Consider the following 20,518-nt stretch of genomic DNA (forward strand, 5'->3'; position numbering starts at 1 on the left):
AAAGACCTTTGTGCCTGTGGAGGTCAGCAGAATTTAAGCCCAGAAGTAAGGTGTCTCTCTGCCACAAATCCAGCTGCATCCAGCCTCGTTGTCCTGTAACCCAGTTCCAACATAGAATCATAGAATATCAGGGTTGGAAGGGACCTCAGGAGGTCATCTAGTCCAACCCCCTGCTCAAAGCAGGACCAATCCCCAACTAAATCATCCCAGCCAGGGCTTTGTCAAGCCTGATCTTAAAAACTTCAAAGGAAGGAGATTCCACCACCTCCCTAGGTAACACATTCCAGTGCTTCACCACCCTCCTAGTGAAAAAGTTTTTCCTAATAACCAACCTAAACCTCCCCCACTGCAACTTGAGACCATTACTCCTTGTTCTGTCATCCGCTATCACTGAGAACAGTCTAGAGCCATCCTCTTTGGAACCCCCTTTCAGGTAGTTGAAAGTAGCTCTCAAATCTCCCCTCATTCTTCTCTTCCGCAGACTAAACAATCCCAGTTCCCTCAGCCTCTCCTCATAAGTCATGTGTTCCAGCCCCCTAATCATTTTTGTTGCCCTCCACTGGACTCTCTCTTCCAATTTTTTCACATCCTTCTTGTAGTGTGGGGCCCAAAACTGGACACAGTACTCCAGATGAGGCCTCACCAATGTCAAATAGAGGGGAACGGTCACATCCCTCGATCTGCTGGCAATGCCCCTACTTATACATCCCAAAATGCCATTGGCCTTCTTGGCAACAAGGGCACACTGTTGACTCATATCTAGCTTCTCGTCCACTGTAACCCTTAGGTCCTTTTCTGCAGAACTGCTGCCGAGCCATTCGGTCCCTAGTCTTTAGTGGTGCATGGGACTCTTCTGTCCCGAGTGCAGGACTCTGCACTTGTCCTTGTTGAACCTCATCAGATTTCTTTTGGCCCAATCCTCTAATTTGTCTAGGGCCCTCTGGGCCCTATCCCTACCCTCCAGCATATCTACCTCTCCTCCCAGTTTAGTGTCAAACTTGCTGAGGGTGTAAGCCACACCATCCTCCAGATCATTAATGAAGATATTAAACAAAACCGGCCCGAGGACCGACCCTTGGGGCACTCCACTGGATACCAGCTGCCAACTAGACATGGAGCCATTGATCACTACCCGTTGAGCCCAACAATCTAGCCAGCTTTCTATTCACCTTATAGTCCATTCATCCAGCCCATACTTCTTTAACTTGCTGGCAAGAATACTGTGGGAGACTGTGTCAAAAGCTTTGCTAAAGTCAAGGAATAACACATCCACTGCTTTTCCCTCATCCACAGAGCCCATTATCTCATCATAGAAGGCAATTAGATTAGTCAGGCATGACTTGCCCTTGGTGAATCCATGCTGACTGTTCCTGATAACTTTCCTCTCCTTTAAGTGATTCAGAATTGATTCCGTGAGGACCTGCTCCATGATTTTTCCAGGGACCGAAGGGAGACTGACTGGCCTGTAGTTCCCCGGATCCTCCTTCTTCCCTTTTTTAAAGATGGGCACTACATTAGCCTTTTTCCAGTCATCCACGACCTCCCCCGATTGCCATGAGTTTTCAAAGATAATGGCCAATGGCTCTGCAATCACATCCACCAACTCCTTTAGCACTCTCGGATGCAGCGCATCTGGCCCCATGGACTTGTGCTCGTCCAGCTTTTCTAAATAGTCCCGAACCACTTCTTTCTCCACAGAGGGCTGGTCCCTTCCTCCCCATGCTGTGCTGCCCAGTGCAGTAGTCTGGGAGCTGACCTTGTTCGTGAAGACAGAGGCAAAAAAAGCATTGAATACATTAGCTTTTTCCACATCCTCTGTCACTAGGTTGCCTCCCTCATTCAGTAAGGGGCCCACACTTTCCTTGACCTTCTTCTCGTTGCTAACATACCTGAAGAAACCCTTCTTGTTACTCTTAACATCTCTTGCTAGCTGCAACTCCAAGTGTGATTTGGCCTACCTGATTTCACTCCTGAATCCCTGAGCAATATTTTTATACTCCTCCCTGGTCATTTGTCCAATCTTCCACTTCTTATAAGCTTCTTTTTTGTGTTTAAGATCAGCAAGGATTTCACTGTTAAGCCAAGCTGGTCGCCTGCCATATTTACTATTCTTTCTACACATCGGGATGGTTTGTCCCTGTAACCTCAATAAGGATTCTTTAAAATACAGCCAGCTCTCCTGGACTCCTTTCCCCCTCATGTTATTCTCCCAGGGGATCCTGCCCATCAGTTCCCTGAGGGAGTCAAAGTCTGCTTTTCTGAAGTCCAGGGTCCATATTCTGCTGCTCTCCTTTCTTCCCTGTGTCAGGATCCTGAACTCGACCATCTCATGGTCACTGCCTCCCAGGCTCCCATCCACTTTTGCTTCCCCTACTAATTCTTCCCAGTTTGTGAGCAGCAAGTCAAGAAGAGCTCTGCCCCTCGTTGGTTCCTCCAGCACTTGCCCCAGGAAATTGTCCCCTACACTTTCCAAAAACTTCCTGGATTGCCTGTGCACTGCTGTATTGCTCTCCCAGCAGATATCAGGGTGATTGAAGTCTCCCATGAGAACCAGGGCCTGCGATCTAGTAACTTCCGTTAGTTGCCGGAAGAAAACCACGTCCACCTCATCCCCCTGGTCTGGTGGTCTATAGCAGACTCCCCCCATGACATCACCCTTGTTGCTCACACTTCTAAATTTAATCCAGAGACTCTCAGGTTTTTCTGCAGTGTCATACTGGAGCTCTGAGCAGTCATACTGCTCTCTTACATACAATGCAACTCCCCCACGTTTTCTGCCCTTCCTGAACCATTTATATCCATCCATGACAGTACTCCAGTCATGTGAGTTATCCCACCAAGTCTCTGTTATTCCAATCACATCATAATTCCTTGACTGTGCCAGGTCTTCCAGTTCTCTCTGCTTGTTTCCCAGGCTTCTTGCATTTGTGTATAGGCACTTGAGATAACTCGCTGATCGTCCCTCTTTCTCAGTATGGGGCAGGAGCCCTCCCTTCTCGCGCTCTCCTGCTCATGCTTCCTCCTGGTATCCCACTTACCTGAGGGCTTTGGTCTCCTTCCCCCCCGTGAACCTAGTTTAAAGCCCTCCTCACTAGGTTAGCCAGCCTGCTTGCAAAGATGCTCTTCATTAGATGGAGCCCGTCTCTGCCTAGCACTCCTCCTTCTTGGAATACCATACCATGGTCAAAGAATCCAAAGCCTTCTCTCCGACACCACCTGCGTAGCCATTCATTGACTTCCACGATTCGACGGTCTCTACCCAGGCCTTTTCTTTCCATGAGGAGGATGGATGATAACACCATTTGACCCTAAAATCCTTTATCCTTCTTCCCAGAGCCATGTAGTCTGCAGTGATCCGCTCAAGGTCATTCTTGGCAGAATCATTGGTGCCCACGTGGAGAAGCAGGAAGGGGTAGCGATCTGAGGGCTTGATGAGTCTCAGCTGTCTCTCCGTCACATTGTGAATCTTAGCTCCTGGCAAGCAGCAGACTTCTCGGTTTTCCCAGTTGGGGTGGCAGATAGATGACTCAGTCCCCCTGAGGAGAGAGTCCCCGACCACCACCACCCACCTCCTTCTCTTGGGAGCGGTGGTCGTGGAACCCCCATCCCTAAGACAGTGCATCTCATGCCTTCCAATCTGTGGAGTCTCCTTCTGTTCCCTTCCCTCATATGTATCATCTAGTCCACTCTCCACATTAGTACCTGTGGAGAGAACATGAAAACGGTTGCTTACCTGTATCTGCATTGCTGGTACATGGACACTCCCCTTTCTTCTTCTGTTCTGAGCATAGATGAGGCTTTAACCATGTTCCTGAAACATACTAACGTTTTGCACTACCCAAAGCTTTAGGTCTGGCTAGGGACATAGTTAAGATCCCATTGACATGCGAGGGCAGAACTGTGCTTACTGTGTTGGGAGACAACTATGTGGTAAATAGGTCCCTCAATGTAGCTGTAGTTAATGCAGATGAGACCTGAGAAGTGAACTGAATGGTTATTGTTCCTGATAATTCTTTGTGAAAAAGGTGTGGCTTCATGAACAGGCCAGCAGCACAAATCTTTGTAGAGCCACAGACTGGGACATCTGAGATTCATAATTCATATTAACAATTTTAAATAATTACCTTGGGGGATGTCTTCACTGCAGAGTTTACCTGGGTGTGGGAAGCCAGGTTTGGGACACTAGGTTAGCTAAACCCAGTGTGAGCATATACGCTACTAAGCCACACTCAAGTCACAGCCACATCCACACTTGTGCTGCACTAGCACGGGTTAGGTGCTAGGATTTCTGTGGGCATAACCCATGGTTCTTAGCACTACACTAAGCTGCAATACAATATGAATGGTTTTGCAGTGTATTGTGGGAGAAGTCGTCCATCCTTCCCGGGCTCCAGTGAGACAGAGTTCTTAGCTTGCCAACTCAGTAAACCAAAATGCTTCTGACTCTGAAAGCTCCTCACTGCTGTGCACAGCCTCTGTCCCCTGCAGTAGCAAGCCATGGATTCAGCTCATAACAATGACCTGGGCCAGCTGTTGGCATTAACAAAACTCTTTTTTTGAGAACAGGAGGTGAATGCAGGGCCTGAGACATGGTGGAGGGCATGTCAGCAGTGGCTCATCACCCTGAGAAAGTGGCTGTGTACCTTGATGTGGAGATCATGCAGGTGGTGTGCCTGCATGGTGGAGTGGAGATAGCTGATGCAGGTTTTAATAGCTGTGGCATCAAGCACAGAGTGGTAGGACTACACAGTCATGCAAACCTGGGATGCACAGCAGTGATCCCAGAACTTCCATGTGAGGAAGGCCATCTTCCCAGAACTGTGTGAGGAGCTTGCCCTGACACTTCAGTACCTGGACGTGCAGATGAGAGAGGACTTTACGAGTGCAAAAGCAGGCTGCTGTTGCTGCTTGGCTGTCCCAGAGGGCCACAGCTTGTTGGCTAATCAGTTTGGTATTAGCAAGTCAACTCTTGCTGCTGTGGTGGGGGAGGTTTGTGTGGTTTATCTGTGGGTGGTGATGGCTGCTAATGTCCCCAAAATAAGACCTAGCTTTAAGAGAATAGGTTCCTTGAATTGTGCTGGGGCTATTGGTGGCTCATATATGATCGCTGTTTGCCCCCACCAGATGCACATGAATGTGTCAACTGGCAAGGATACTACTTGCTTATTATGCAGGCCCTGGTGGACCATAAAGGGATGGCCAAGGACGCCAACATGGGAGGAACTGGCAGAGTGCATGATGCCAGGGTATTCCAAGGATCTCACATTTACCTGTTCAGACAAGAAGGGACTTCATTTTCTCCCAGTAATATGAATAGTAACAGTGTCTGGGCCCACTCATAGTTCAGGGGACCCAGATTATCTTCCACTGTCCTGGCTCATGAAGTCCTATGCTGATGTGAGAACAACTGGCAGAAGAAGGTTTAATTACACACAGAGCAGTTTCAGGATGATGGTGGAATGTGCATCTGGTGAAATAAGGCAAGATGGCACTGCTTACAAGCTGTTTACGGGCTAGTGTGTGTAATGCCATTTATGTTAACAGGGCATGCTGGATACTGCACAACATAAGCGAGAAGGGGAAGAACTTTCTCCAGAGTGGGTTGAAGATCGTACTGGTTTACAGGCCCAGTACAGGCATCTGGAGAACATAAAAACAATGACGAGTCCATAGCACCTTAAAGGCTAACAGATTTATTTGGGCATAAGCTTTTGTGGGTAAAAACCCCACTTCTTCAGAGGCATGGAATGAAAAATTACAGATACAGGCATAAATATACTGGCACTTGAAGAGAAGAGATTTACCTTACAAGTAGAGAACCAGTGCTGACAGGCCCAATTCAGGCAGGGTGGATGTGTTCCACACCCAATAATTGATGAGGAGGTGTCACTACCAAGAGAGGGAAAAATTGCTTTTGTAGTGAGCCAGCCACTCCCAGTCCCTATTCAAGCCCAAATTGACAGTGTTAGTTTGCAAATGAAGCGTAGCTCTGCAGTTTTTCTTTGAAGTCTGTTTTTGCCACTGGATGCCTTGTTGTTTTTGTGGCTACAGACTAACATGACTACCCCTCTGATACTTGATATCTGGAGAACATGTCTCTGATAAGTGAGGCTGGGTCTAGGAGCAGGTGGGTAGTAAGGGATGCCCTGTTTCCCCCTACAAATGCTGGATGTGGGCAAATGGGATTCAAGTGGCCTATACAACTAACTATTATAGGTGGATCTGTTGTTAATCTGACTTTAGTAAAGCTTGGTTTGAACTTCCTGTCTTTCCCAAGTACTCACCAACATGTGTTTTGTGCAACCAAACATTTTATTAAACAACAACACAGGCAGCCTTACTACCTCAGAAGTGAGAATTCTAAGAGAAGTGAAGAAAACATCTGATCAGTGTGATGTTAGAGAAGTCACCAGTGCAACTACTATCTCTCCCCTGTGGATATATGGGAAGAGTGAACAGGGTACAGCTCAGCAGGCACATTCCCAGTCCAGGAGTGCATTGATTGGCTCATTCCCCAATCAGAAAGTCACCAGCAGTAGCATGATAGGGTAGCATGGAAGGGAGACCACTGTAGGTGACTGGACTAGGGCAAAAGTAGATACTGGGGTTTGGGCAGGCTGCCTCCTGTCCATCAGGCTAATCAGCTGCTCAGATAGTTCTCTCTGCTGCTGCTGGTCCAGCTTCCTAGTTGCTGTGCCATGCTGGATGAACTCTCTCCTCCTCTTAGTCCAGCATCTTCCTCTGCATTTCCAGGAACTGGTCTCACCAGCAGGCAAAGTCCTTCTACAGGTCCTTGACCTTCTCCCACCCCCCGGTTCAGGCTCCTTGCTCTCAGGGAACTCTCAGGTGTTTAACTGGACCCTGGTGTGAGGATGAAGCACTGTTGCATTTTCACCTGTCTTACTTTGGAATTTTGAAAGTTGTTTTACTTGAGGGATCTGCTGAAGCTTGAAAACTACATTAATGAATTAGGCCTAGAGGCAGGGCTTGAATTGGACTGAGGCACATCATTCCTTTCCTGGGAAAGGGAGATGGCTGTTCTGGTCTGTAGTGGAGAAGAGAACTGAGGCAAGACTCACCTCTATTGTTGTTTGGCTGCAGGAGGACGACATCTAGTCCTCGGCTTCACTTGAGGTTAAATTTACATTCAGCAGAGGTCACTTGTACATATTGTTAGCACTAAGCATAATGGTGGTCACATGGATGTGGAGTCATAATAGGCAGAAAAAATGAAAGAAGGTTTAAAAAGTTTAGTAGCAACTGGACATCTAACTTACTGAATGCCTGTGAAAATGAGGTAAGATCAGAGACTGAAATAGGAGGGAAAGAATAAGTTAAAAATTACTTACACAAGTTAGATGTCTTCAAGGCAGCAGGGCCTGATGAAATACATCCTAGAATACTCAAGGAGCTGACTGAGGAGATACCTGAGCCATCAGCGATTATCTTTGGAAAAGTCATGGAAGATGGGAGAGATTCCAGAGGACAGAAAAAGGGGAAGTATGGTGCCAATGTATAAAAAGTGGAATAAAGACAACCTGAGGAATTACAAACCTGTCTGCTTAACTTCAGTACCAGGAAAGATAATGCAGCAAATAATTAAGCAATCAGTTTGCAAACATCTAGAAGATAATAAGGTGTTAAGTAACAGTCAGCATGGATTTGTCAAGAACAAATTGCATCAAACCAACCTAATAGCTTTCTTTGACAGGGTAAGAAGCCTTGGGGATGGAGGTGGGGTGAAAGTAGTATATATTGACTTTACTTTGTCTACACTAGCACTTTTTTCAGCAAACTGTTTGTCTGTCAGGGATGTGGACAGCACTATGTTGGCAGGAGACTCTCCTGCTGATGGAGTGGCTACACAGGAGACCTTACAGTGGTGCAGCTAATCAGCACAACTGTGCTGCTGTAAGGTCCACAGTGTAGACATAGCAGACAGCTTTTGTCACTGTCTCATGTGACCTTCTCAGAAAAAAAGCTAGGGAAATGAAACCTAGATGGACCTATTATAAGATGGGTGAAAAACTGGTTGGAAAACCATTCCCAGAGAGTAGTTATCAGTGGTTCACAGTCAAGCTGGAAGGGCAAATCAAGTGGGGTCCTGCAGAGACCAGTGCTGGGTCTGGTTCTGTTCAATATCTTCAATGATTTAGATGGCATAGAAAGTACACTTATACAGTTTGCCGATGATGCCATGTTGGGTGGGGTTGCAAGTGCTTTGGAGGATAGGATCAAAATTCAAAGTGATCTGGGCAAACTGGAGAAGTGGTCAGAAGGACAAATGCAAAGTACGCCACTTAAGAAACAATCAGTTGCACACATACAAAATGGGAAATGACTATATAGAAAGGAGTATGGCAGAAAGGGATCTGGGGGTCATCGTGGATCACAAGCTAAATATGAGTCAGTATCACACTGCTGGGGGAGGGGGGGAAACCACCAAAAAACCCGCCTTGCAAACATTATTCCAGGATGTATTATCAGGAATGTTGTAAGCCAGACAAAAGTAGAAAATCTTCTGCTCTTCTGTGCAGATAAAGCCTCAGCTGGAGGCTTGTGTCCAGTTCTGGGTGCCACTTCTCAGGAAAGTGGTGGCCAAATTAGAGAAAGGCCAGAGAAGAGCAACAAATTATTAAAGGTCTAGAAAAATATGGCCTATGAGGGAAGATTAAATAAATGCAATTTTTCAGTCTGGAGAAGAGAGGACTGAGAGGGGACATGATAACAGTTTTCAAGTACATAAAAGGCTGTTACAATGAGGAGGGAGAAAAGTTGTTTTCATTGATTTCTGAGGATAGGACAAGAGGACTTAAATGGGTTTAAATTGTAGCAAGGGTACTTTAGGGAAACCTTCCCAACTGTCAGGGTGGTTAAGCACTGGAATAAATTGCCTAGGGAGATTGTGAAATCTCCATCACTAGAGGGTTTGTTTTTTCTTTTTTTAAGAGCAGGACAGACATATGACAGGGATGGTCTAGATAATGCTTGGTCATGCCTTGAGTTCAGGGGACTGGACTAGACCTCTTGAGACCATTGCCTAGAAGATGGGCAGCAGCAACCCCATATACTGTTGTCTGGTCTATGAGCAGCACCTGTAGCATCTCCAGGGCATGCAGGGAGAGCCCAGAGCAGATTTCATTTCATTATGGGTGCCCATTTGCCTCTCCCTGGTATCCTTCTGTACCTAGTCAGTGCTAGCCAGGAGAGGAACAGACTGTCTCAGTTGGGTGGTGGTCACTGGGATGGGCACAATTGTAGGGAGAATGTTACAGAGAACAAGGAACCAAATTCTACAAAGGAGAGATGAGCTTGAACCAAATCCCTAGACACTTTAAGGGGCAGTAGTATCTGAAACCTGGAACCAGATCCAAATTTTGTGGCTCATGTTTATCTCTAGTGAAAAATGCTTAGAAGTCCCACAAACATTAAGAATTACTATTGCTATTACTATAGCCATACCATCAGGGCTCATTCACCTGAGCATCTACCAATGTGATATATGAGATCATGTGCCAGCAATGCTCCTCTGCCATGTATATTGGCCAAACTGGACAGTCTCTATGCAAAAGAATAAATGGATACAAATCAGACACCAAGAACTGTAACATTCAAAAACCAGTAGAACACTTCAATCTCCCTGGACACTCAGACTTAAGTGGCCATTCTTCAACAAAAAAAACTTCAAAACCAGACTTCAATGAGAAACTGCAGAACTGGAATTAATTTGTAAACTTGATACCATCAAATTAGGCCTGAATAAAGACTGGGAGTGGCTGGGTAACTACAAAAAGTAATTGTCACTGTTCATATTTACCCCTTCTTGTCAACTGTTGGGAATGGGCCACATTCACCCAGACTGAATTGGCCTTGTTAGCACTGACCCCACACTTGTTAAGGCAACTCCCATCTTTTCATGTGTTGTATATTTATACCTGCCTACTGTATTTGTCACTCCATGCATCTGATGAAGTGGGTTTTAGCCCATGAAAGCTTATGCCCAAATAGGTCTGTCTCTAAGGTGCCACAAGGCCTCCTCATTGTTATTGCTATTAACATTCACATTTAATGCTGTAAATTTACAAGGCACTTTATAAATACAAGACAAGCTTCCTACCCTGAAGATCTACAACCGAACATTCATGTTCACTGCCCGGGACAGTGTGCAGTCTACTTTAGACAAGACAAAACCAGCAAGGCAAAGAACCCTGTAGTTCAGCAGTGGAAGCCTGTGGAGCAATCATGCAGGAGGAGAAGCCGAGGAGGAATGAAGTGGATTTTAAGGAGAGAGGTCAATGACTAGATTAGGACAGGGAGAAAATTGCACACATCAGGAGCAGCATGAGAGAAGGCAAAAATGGTGAGTAGGGGTGGGGAGGGGAAGGAAACAAAAGGAGCAGTAAAGAGACAGGTTTGAGGGGATCAGCATGAAGAGAAGGGGGTACCATAGAGAGGAAATCCAGGCTGGCCTATATTTCTTTGTACAGTACATAGAAATTGCTCTGTGGGTCTCTATCCCAAGATGCAGGGTCTTGTGCACAAACACCAAGATCCAGCAGGGTTATGTAGATGCATTCAGTGCTGTCAAGGACATTTGCAAGCTGATTTTGCAGCTCTGCCCTCAGATTTGCCAACCTCAGCTGCCTTGACCGGGACCTGCTTGGGGTCCTTCTCTGCCTGCTTCAGGAAATGAGTCACAGAAGCCAGATGTGCATGCACAGTTGGGGTGACTGACTCAGTGACACTGTGCTGTCACTGAGGCTCAGATGTACTGTACTCAGATCTTCCTCCTGCCCTCACTTGTGCTCCCATCATGAGCTGGTGCTAGTTTAATATTCTCCCATGTCCTGTTCCAAAGGCATTTGAAGAGTTTGATTTTGCTCACTCAGCTGGTGCCAGGTGAACATTGGGAGGTTCCAGGGCATGCTCAACTCTGCTGCCAGTACTGTGGGGGGTGCCTGAGGGACCCTGGACTGGCCATAGCTAGTACATTGCTTTCAGAGAGCAGTAGAAATATCCACCGATGCTGCATGCTATTGCAGTGTTGTCTCTCACAGAGTCAGGGCCTCTCTAGATGACTTGGGTGAGTGATTAGAAGATAAGGGGTGTGACTAAAGTGTTGGCTGCTGCTCTAGTGCTCATGGATAATTACTTTGGTCATGTTGACTCCATGGTCAGTGGCAACAAAATGACCATCAGCTGCCCATCTTCTAGCCACATTCGCAGGATTCCCTGAAGAATGCCCTGGAGTGTGTAGATTGGTGTGGGGAGGGCTCCCCATGAGTGGGGCTGGCACTAGACAGACAACTGGCAGAGCCACAGGAAGATGGGAAGAAGGAGGCAGCAAATAACTAGCCAGCAGCATCACTCTCAGGGTCACTGCTCCAGTGGGACTGTGTCAAAGACCAATAGGGATGAGTTTGGCTGCACCATGGATATATGGGCAGCTTGAAAGAGAAGCCCCAACATCATCCTTGGGAAGCCTGGAAACTCCTAAATATGAAGATGTGCTGGAGGGGGCTCTCAGGAACTGCATCTTAAAATGTCAGTACCAGAGTGAAGGGAAGATTGGAGTGAGTTCTCTGCCTTTGATCCAGGAGTTTTCTTCCTCTTTGGCTACTGTAGAACCAGCCACTCATAGCTCCACAGTGATAGATAATGTTGAGCCACCTTGATTACATTGGCCTTGTTAGTATTCACCCCTTCTTGTCAACTGTTGAGAATAGCTCACTTCCACCTTAATTGAATTGGCTCGTTAGCACTGGCCCCCACACTTGGCAAGGCAACTCCCATCTTTTCATGTGCTGTGTATATATACACACACACCTGCCTCTGTATTTTTCACTGCATGCATCTGATGAAGTGGGTTTTAGCCCAGGAAAGCTTATGCCCAAATAAATTTGTTAGTCTAAGGTGCCACAAGGACTCCTCGTTGTTTTTAGTGATAGATAATTAGATTGCTGTCAGAGAGGACTTATCCCAAGGGCTCATAAAAATACTTCTGAACAATCACTCGCACTTTTGAAATGGTGCAGAAGGAACAGGAGTCAGGGATTTAAAAGTCTCCCAGAGGAGGAGGCCTCCTGATCTCCCCTACAAAGATCATGCCCAGACAACGACACTCCCCGTTACCGGGCACTGGGCTACTACTAGTAGAGCTAGTTCCCCTGCTGCCCCCAGAAAACATAAGCCACATCCCATGAGAATTTCCGGTATGTCAAAACCCCAATATTTCTGCCTAAAGAACGTTTCAATGGAAAATGCTTGACCAGCCCTAATAGTTATCGGTATACTCACCGTGTAGAGTAAGAACAACATACAGTTTCCCAGCAGAGTGAGCTACCATGAGTCTTGCTATGGACTGTATTCTACCCTGTCTGCAGCTGGGGGTGACTCAAGATTTCAGACTGAGCCATGAAAAAAAACAAAAGTCTCTCTCTAGACCTAAATTCCTATAATAATGGCAACTGCTCAAGAGACCTTCACCTGGTATTAGCACTCCAGCCCATTTAACTCTCCCCTGCAAGGAGTGCTGCTTTTGCAAGTCCCCTCCCTTATTCTCCACCCTCCTGTGTTCCTCCAGTGCTCTGTACTGGAACCTGGAGCAGCCAGTCCCCCAGTGACTATTCTCCTCTCCTTCTCTCTGTGTGTGACCCATTCCCCTCTCTCACCTCCCCGATATCTGTGGTTTCCCTACGGTGAGGGACAAGATAGGACTCAGCTGTGTTGAATCTAAACCGGATTCTTCAGTGAGGCAGCTGGACATGTTCAGACACTCCTGTGGTTCTCCCTGAGTCTCTAGGTCCCAACCTGGGTAATGGAGCTGTGCTGCCTGGTGTCACCACATCAGCTTTCCCTAGATCCTGATGTGGGGGAAACAGTGGTGGAAGGATGCACTATCAAGTCAAGGGTCTCCACTGCATTCCTTTCCCACCTTCCTTCCCCCTCTCCTTATTCCATCTGCTGGTGCACTGCCTAACCCACCGTCACCCATTAGGTCAAAACACATGGAGGAAACAGGAGCTAGAACTATAAAATGTCCTGTGGGGAATTCATTCACTGGGAATGCTCTAGAAAAAGTTTCATTTAGATCATCCAAGACAATACCACCTAGCTTTTGTAAAAGGCTTGTCTCCAGTAGATCTCAAAGTGCGACTGGAATATTTGCAACTCTGGGCATACTCTGGTGAGACATGAAGAGCTCGCTTAAACCCTTAGCCCTATGTTGGGGGCCTCACTCCCAAATACTTGGGATTTGAAGACTTGCTTATTAGATGGGCCAGAGCTGAGGAGCTCAGATCTGAATGTGACTGACCCTAGAGTTGAGAAGTCTGAATCCAGTGTTCCAGTCTGGGCCTATCACTATGAACATGTGAACTCCTGAATAAGGGTTGATATTTGATCTCTTCAGTTTTTCATTCAGTTGCATGTCCCTAGTAGGCAGAGCTGGTTTAAGCAGAACTGACTGCTTTGTAGGTTCTCTTCACCCTTAGCACCCACACAGGAGAGCACACCAGAGTGCACTGCAGAAACCCACCCTCTGGCTCCCAAAGTTAGTCTCAGCACTGTTGCATTGCTGAGTCTCCCTCCCCTCACTGGTAAGTATATAAGGGCTAGTTATCCAAGGAGGGAGGGTAATTGTTTGGGGAGGGTGCCTGTGGGAGGAGAACTGGGATTAAAGTGGATAAAATTGAGTAAAGAAAAAAAACACTGCTGGATAATCAGGAAACAGTTCCTACTACTGAGGGGGTCTGTTAGAATGTTGACAAGTCTCCCTGAGAACAAGGTGGGAGCCCAAACATTTGGGCCTGGAGAAGGCTCTGGAGAATACATTGGAGGAGCAATCCTTCTGTGGCTGGCGAAGGGGGATGGAGGAGTGGATGGACAAGATTAGAAATGGGCAGCAAGGAATATGGCCTCTTTGGAAGAATATGTCTGGAATATGAGGGAAGGTTCTGGCAGTGGAAAAAATTGGGTGGTATGGGTGTTAAGTGTCCAGTGGATCCTGGATGTGAGCTAGCAATGGTAGGGTGTGAGATGCTCAGAAGGCTCAGGGGAAAAATACCTAGAGCCGCATCAGGGCACCAGTTTGAATCCAACTCTGTCATGGAGATGGGATGATTTTAGGGATCAGATAATAGGATTTTGAGCCTCTCCATTCTAGGGCATCAGTCCCAATCCAGCCCCAGCTTCTGGGGTCCAGGTGACCCAAACAGACTGGGGGATGAGATACACAGCATTTCATCTCCAGGATACTGGCTTCAATTTGGCTCCAGTTCAGGGGGAATGGAATGCAGTCTTTTCATAAAGGATACCACTTCCTAGAGAAATCTCTAATCACTTATAAGTTATGAACCAGTTTTCTTTAAACATGTTATGGCACTTTTCCCTCACTGAGGACTAAGCCCAATCCTGGAAGATCCTGAGCACCTTCAGCTCCCACCAACTTCAACTGAAATAGAGGGTGTGCAGTCCCTCAGATGTATGAGAGCAACCCTGCATTGTCCACAGAGAATGGCAAAGATGTTGCTAAGAGAGTCTGTGTGTAATTATTGATTCATTCTTCTTGGCTGTCTCTCCCCTCAGAGGAGGAGTATGGACATGCTGTCTCTTGGGCTAGAAGCCTTTTCACACCAGCTGCTACTACTTCTCTAAAGACACCATAAATTAGGGTGACAGCAAGAGGAACTGCACAGGGATGGGTTCCTATCTGGTGGTGATCAACATGAGAGATGAGCAGGTAACTTGCCGGGATTGGTCTCCAGTGGGAATTCAGTGCCCAGCTCTGGAGGAGACCTCCACACACTTATCCCTGCTCTAAATTTCCTGCTCAAATTCAAATCTCCATGTTCATTCCATCCTGATCTTCCTCAAAGTCATCACCACCAGCACCAGACTCACTTTACAAGAGCTCTGCTATTCTACTGTCACTCAGTGATGGCATCTGGTGAGATTTAAATTTATTTTTCATCCAGGCTTTCCTTTCCAGTTGGAAAGTTCCAAAAGGAACTCATACAGGCACCCAAGGTGAAATTTACTATATTGGTCTGACTCATCAGGAGGAGAAATGCCAGTGGTGCTGGGTGGATCAGACTCCAGTAACCAGACTGCAGTGTAAATATCTCATGGGATGGAGACTATTTACCATCCTGCCTTTAGCCCAGCAGATTAACATACTAGGGAATGGGAAGGGGGCGGGGGTTAAGAGGGAGACGTCTGTCACCTACTGGAGCTAAATGTTTCTGGTCCAGCAAAAGGTAGATTTGTTGGGGAACTAGGATCAGAGGCTATAACTCCATTTTAGGGAGCAGTATAAAGGGAGGAAGGGGAATCTGTCAGCAGGATTAAACAAAAAAACAAAAAAGGTAATTTTCCCTGCTTCTCCATCCTCAGCTACAACTGTTTCCTCTGTGACACTCACAATAAGTCTCTCCTACAGGTTCTGGAAAGATAGGGAACCTAATAACCTTGACAAGGAGAAGTGCGTGGTCATGGATGTGAGGGGAAACATACTCATAGAGGATTACAAATTGGAATAATCTCCCATTATACAGCAATTTATCAACCTTGTAAAACTGCAGTGACAAATATTTGCTTAAAAAAGCATCCTGGATGTCAGAGTGGAGAGAGGACCTGTCCCTCACTAAGAGCAGCTCACAAAGATTTGATTGGAGGGGTCAGGTTAGCCCTGAGCTGCAGTTATGTGGGTTTGGTGGGGACTGTGGTGGAGGTTCCTGCACTCAGTGGCCTGAACTCACCAAATAATTAAAAAAAAGCAGCTGAAAATGTTTGAAGTGGAAAAATGCCACATGTCAGCTGAGCCCTGCTTTTGATGTCACAAAGGCTGCCAGTGCTATCAGCCAACAAGTCTGGTGGAGAGGGTAGGTTGGGAAGGGGGAGGGCCAGGGGATTTGCCTTGCACTTGACAGGAAAGATGCTATTCACTCTTATAATGAAGCAAACAAATTTAAACCCAGGGGAAGTGTGTCACCTACTGGTGTGCCATCTTTCTGCTTACTCCTTGCTCTTACTGCATGCAACTCCTCTCCAAGAATTGTTATTATTTCAGGGCTGTATCTACTAGTGTATATATTAGCAATACAAGTAGGTCAAAATTGGTATCCTCTAACCCATCTAGAGCTCAGTTCCATTTTGTGGTGTAGATGGAGCCAAAGCCTCAGGCAAGCAAGGCTCGGGACCTAGGAAAGGATCTATCTACACAAGAGAAACCACATTGTAACTGCTTCCCCACACCACACTTGTAATTCTAAGCCAGCTGGGGTATAAGATGTAAACCAAAAATACCTGGGTCTGGTGTTAGAGACTCAAATGTCCCGCTGTGAGGAGCTGTAGAAAAAGGACAGGTTTTCAAAGTACAGGAGCTTCAGTCAAAGACAAACAAAAACCAGTCTAGGGATGGCTGCCACTGCCCAGGAGCCAGTGCTGGATCGTTCCCTGTGGTGCACCTGTGGTGCAGTCTCCATTTGGTCAAATGCTAGTTTTGACTAGCAACAGAGCTTCTGCCCCTGCCTCTGAGGAGGCCACAGGCCTCCATCTCTTTGTTGTTAGGTTTTGAGGCAGACTGTCTGATGCTCTGTATAAAGTTCTCACTGGTGCTGCCCTCTTTTTGCACACTCCTTACTCTCACTGCGTACAATGCCCCTTCATGAATTCCCTGCTCATTTCAGGGCTGTGTCTTTTATGGTGTTTATCCTAAAAAAGTGAAGATGTAAACAACAGACTCGGATCCAGTTCATTCCAGGAAGCCCATTTCCTGGGCAACCAGCCCTGAAGAGACCCCCAGAGTACCGAGATGACCTCTTGCCCTTTGTGAATCACAAAGCCTGGGTAACATAGCTCCCAGCTCACTTCAGGGCTGCCTATTAATGTCTTTATCTGACTAAAGTAATTTTTGTTGGAAAATACAGACTATAATTCAGTTAATTCCTAGGAACCAAGCCCTAATCTCACAAATGCAGAGAGCCTCAGTATGCTGTGATGAAATCTTACATGCAGTAGGTCTTCATTCACGCAGGGAAGCACTGCTTTCACTCACTGCTTCCATGCCCTTAATCCCAGCTCTGCCATTACATCTGACTATTTAAATAGTCATCTCCCTGCTATTCCAGTCCTGAGATCCCTCTCACAGATCTGCTGATGCACCTCACTCCTGACCTCCAGGACAACCTGCTAGTCCAGTCAATGAGTTCCCTTACATCTTGGCTAGTGCTCCCCAATCCCTACACATGGTGCTCCTCCCTCCAGTCCTCACTGTGTTTCATCAGAGATTAGATAGCAGAGAAGCTCTTTGGAATCAGAATCCAATTTCTATCTCACACAACGTACTAAGTGAAAAGAAATTATAAATACTCATGCTTCCTCAGTCCCTGCTAAGGAACACTCCTTGTGTAGGACATACACCCAGTGTAAGGGAAATGGTGGACTCCCTCAGCTAGCAGGTCTACAAGGGAGCATCCCTACCACCCATGCTGGTGGCTGGCTTGAAATCAGTTCACGCTGCAGAGAGAAGCAGCAGGTGTCATTAGGTTTGGAATCTAGGCAGAAGGGCTGAACCAAAACCAGCCCAATTCCTCTTTAATGTCAAGGGGTAAAGCTCGTCAAGAGCTTAAACTGCACCCCAGGCTTAGTTGTGAACTCCCAGGGTAAATGGTACCGATGCCTAGAGACCAAGGGAATGAGACTGGAGTTTAAGGTCTAGATTGGCTGTTAGTCACATGCAACTCTATTCCTGGTATTTCCCAGGGTACAGGAGGGAAGCAAGTAGCTTAGATAGGCAAGGGAAGTGTCCATGGTGCTCTCCCCTATGGCCAGCAGGTCAGAGACTGCTGGTAGCTCCCCCTAATGTGTGTTCATTAGTCATTCTTCAATACAACCTACCTTTTGTCTCACACTGGGGCCAGTACTGACACAGGGAGATAAGCACCCCCTATGGATCCACCCACAGCATTCCCTGCAGCAACTTGGTTCTTCCTTGGTAGTCTCCTATCTTACTTGTAACCTGGCCTAGCCCCTAGCTAGTGAGATCTAATGGGATCAGTCTCAGCCTGTTTCCTTTGCAGGGTATGAGGTAAAGGCTACATATTGCAAAACAACAAGCTACTCTTAATAACAATGTGCCTCCTTCTCCCTCCCTTCTCTTGGGACTGTGCTATAAAAAGGGCATTGTGGGGTCCCATGTTCTTTAGCATTGTGATAGGGGGCACTCACCTTATCAGTGCCTCCTGTTGATTGTGTGCAAGTTCACACCCACTCTGTCAGCTGTTAATATCATCAGGTGGGTCTCTGGTCCAGGCACACACAGTCAAACCATGTAAAGAAACCCCTTCCAGGGTAACAAAAGTCCAACAGGGCCTATCACTGTGCCCTGGTTGGTATCTACAGCCCTGTCTCTGGGCTCAGTTCTCAGCCCCTTCTGGGCTAACTTTAAGTCCACCCTGCCCTGGTATGGAGCAGTGCCCCCAGGTTGTCTCCCTGGAGACTCTTTGCCTTTAGCAGTCCTGTGACGTCCCCAGCTCTCTAGCCAAGTCACCCATTCACTTCAGTCCCCAGGGTAACAAAGTTCAACAAATGGTTAGCCCTCTGCAGGGTCTTCGGCCCCAGCCTAGAGCCCTTTAAATTCCAGCCTTGTGCTTCTACACAAAGCTTTTCCCCTTCTCAGGGCTTTGGCCACTCTGCCAGCAGGGGGACCCAGCCCCTCCAGATCCCAACCCAGGGACCCTACAATTAGCAGCCACATGTGACTTCCTTTCATAGTTGCTGCTGCTATTCCCTGGGCCACTTCTCACATAGCCCCTTCCTCTTCACCCTTACCTCAGGGCTGAAGTTCTCTGAGCAGGGTCTCTCACAGGTTTTCTCACCTGGAGTATCTCACTGTCTTCCTCACCCTTCCAGTCCCAGCCAGCATCTGACCTGCTTAGCCCCTGCAGCTCCTTTTAACTGAGCCTTTAGGGCTCTGATTGGCTGCTTCCCTGCAGCCTTTCTAGGCAGGTCTGGAGAACCCACCTTCACTGCTTCTTTTCTAGGACAGGGTGTGGCAGGACAGGGATGGCTCTACCAGTGGACATCAAAGGACCTGGCACACCCTGTCACAAGGATTCATAGATCTTCATTGTCTCTTAATGAGTCCAAATAAAGATATAGATAGATATATTTTCTAATGTCCATCCCTGCAAATCCCCCTGGGCTCTGAGAATGAAGCTGGGCTCTTTCTTCTTCACTCATCATCACTGCTATTAAGATTCTGCAGGGCAAATTCTGCCCTCAAGGATGCCTGCACAACCCTCATTGTGTCTCCTGGGTGTGTAACTTAGGGCAGAATTGCATAGTAAATAAGAACTCTGATGATGATGCACAGGCAGGAACAGACTCTACTTCTCTCTTTGAGCTGTACTGTTCTCTGCAGGACTAACAGGAGTAAAAGGCAGCAAACATGTAAATTCAGTAGGTTCACTGGGAACTCACACAGGGAGCAGATCTGTAGGGCATGGAGGGGCCATTTTTACAATTGCTTTTTAGAGAGGCCCACATGAAGTCTTAGAGTAACTCAGTTAAATTGGTGCAACCCCCTTGTGTAGAGGCTTTTATTGTGGTTTATGACAAGGGCCGTCAGTCAATGGCATGCCAGTCAGTAAGGAATTTCCTAAGCTAAATCAGTGTGCACTTTTATATAGAAATAGGAGTGTCAGCACCCAGGGCATTGCACCAAATTAACTAACCTGGTATCTAAACCCCATTTATTTAAACCAGCGCAGTTTTCTCCTGGAGACAAGCCTCCAGTTAAGATGGAGCCCTGCTGAAACTCTATTGGGAGTTGCCGTTGTGACTGGGGCTTCTAGCCTGGTTGTACTTGCCATGTAGACGAGGGCAAAGCAGTACAGTGAATAGTTATTATTTCTCATCATTATTCTCTGGGATAAATATTCACAAGTGCTGTGTGAGCAGAAGGGACTGTAAAACCTCTGTAAAAACCACAAACTGTTACAGTTATGGCCACTGACTCATGCTATTTTACAGACATACCTATCAGAAGAGGAGAGGAAAAAGACTCAGCCCCCTTGTGTTAGAGACTCAAATACTTTGATGTGAGGAGGCACAGGAAGAGGGCAGATTTTTCAAAGGAGGGCCTGTCTCCACGGTAAATTATACCAGAATAAGGTAGGAGGTGAATTTAAAGTGCTGTATTACATTGGTATAATTCCCTGTGGGAACACTCTTATTCTGGTTTAAGGGTGTCTTTCTCTAGTTTATCTTATCTCTTTTTGTAAGGGATTTAAGCTTAACCCCTGCAACCCCTCCAAAAACCGCTACCCTTAGGCTAGAATAAGGGTATACTCATGGGGAATTGTACAGGGGCAATACCAACGGTTTAATTATAATTATACAGGTATAACTGGTAAAACTTTCCTATGTAGATAAGCCCTGAGAGACTGAGCCTAGACTGAAACTCCTGGGGATGGAGAGAAACTACTAGTTCACATCTTGCCCTTTGTCTGAGAGG

This window comes from Natator depressus, chromosome 1 (genome assembly GCF_965152275.1).
Source record: "Natator depressus isolate rNatDep1 chromosome 1, rNatDep2.hap1, whole genome shotgun sequence".
Lineage (NCBI taxonomy): Eukaryota > Metazoa > Chordata > Testudines > Cheloniidae > Natator > Natator depressus.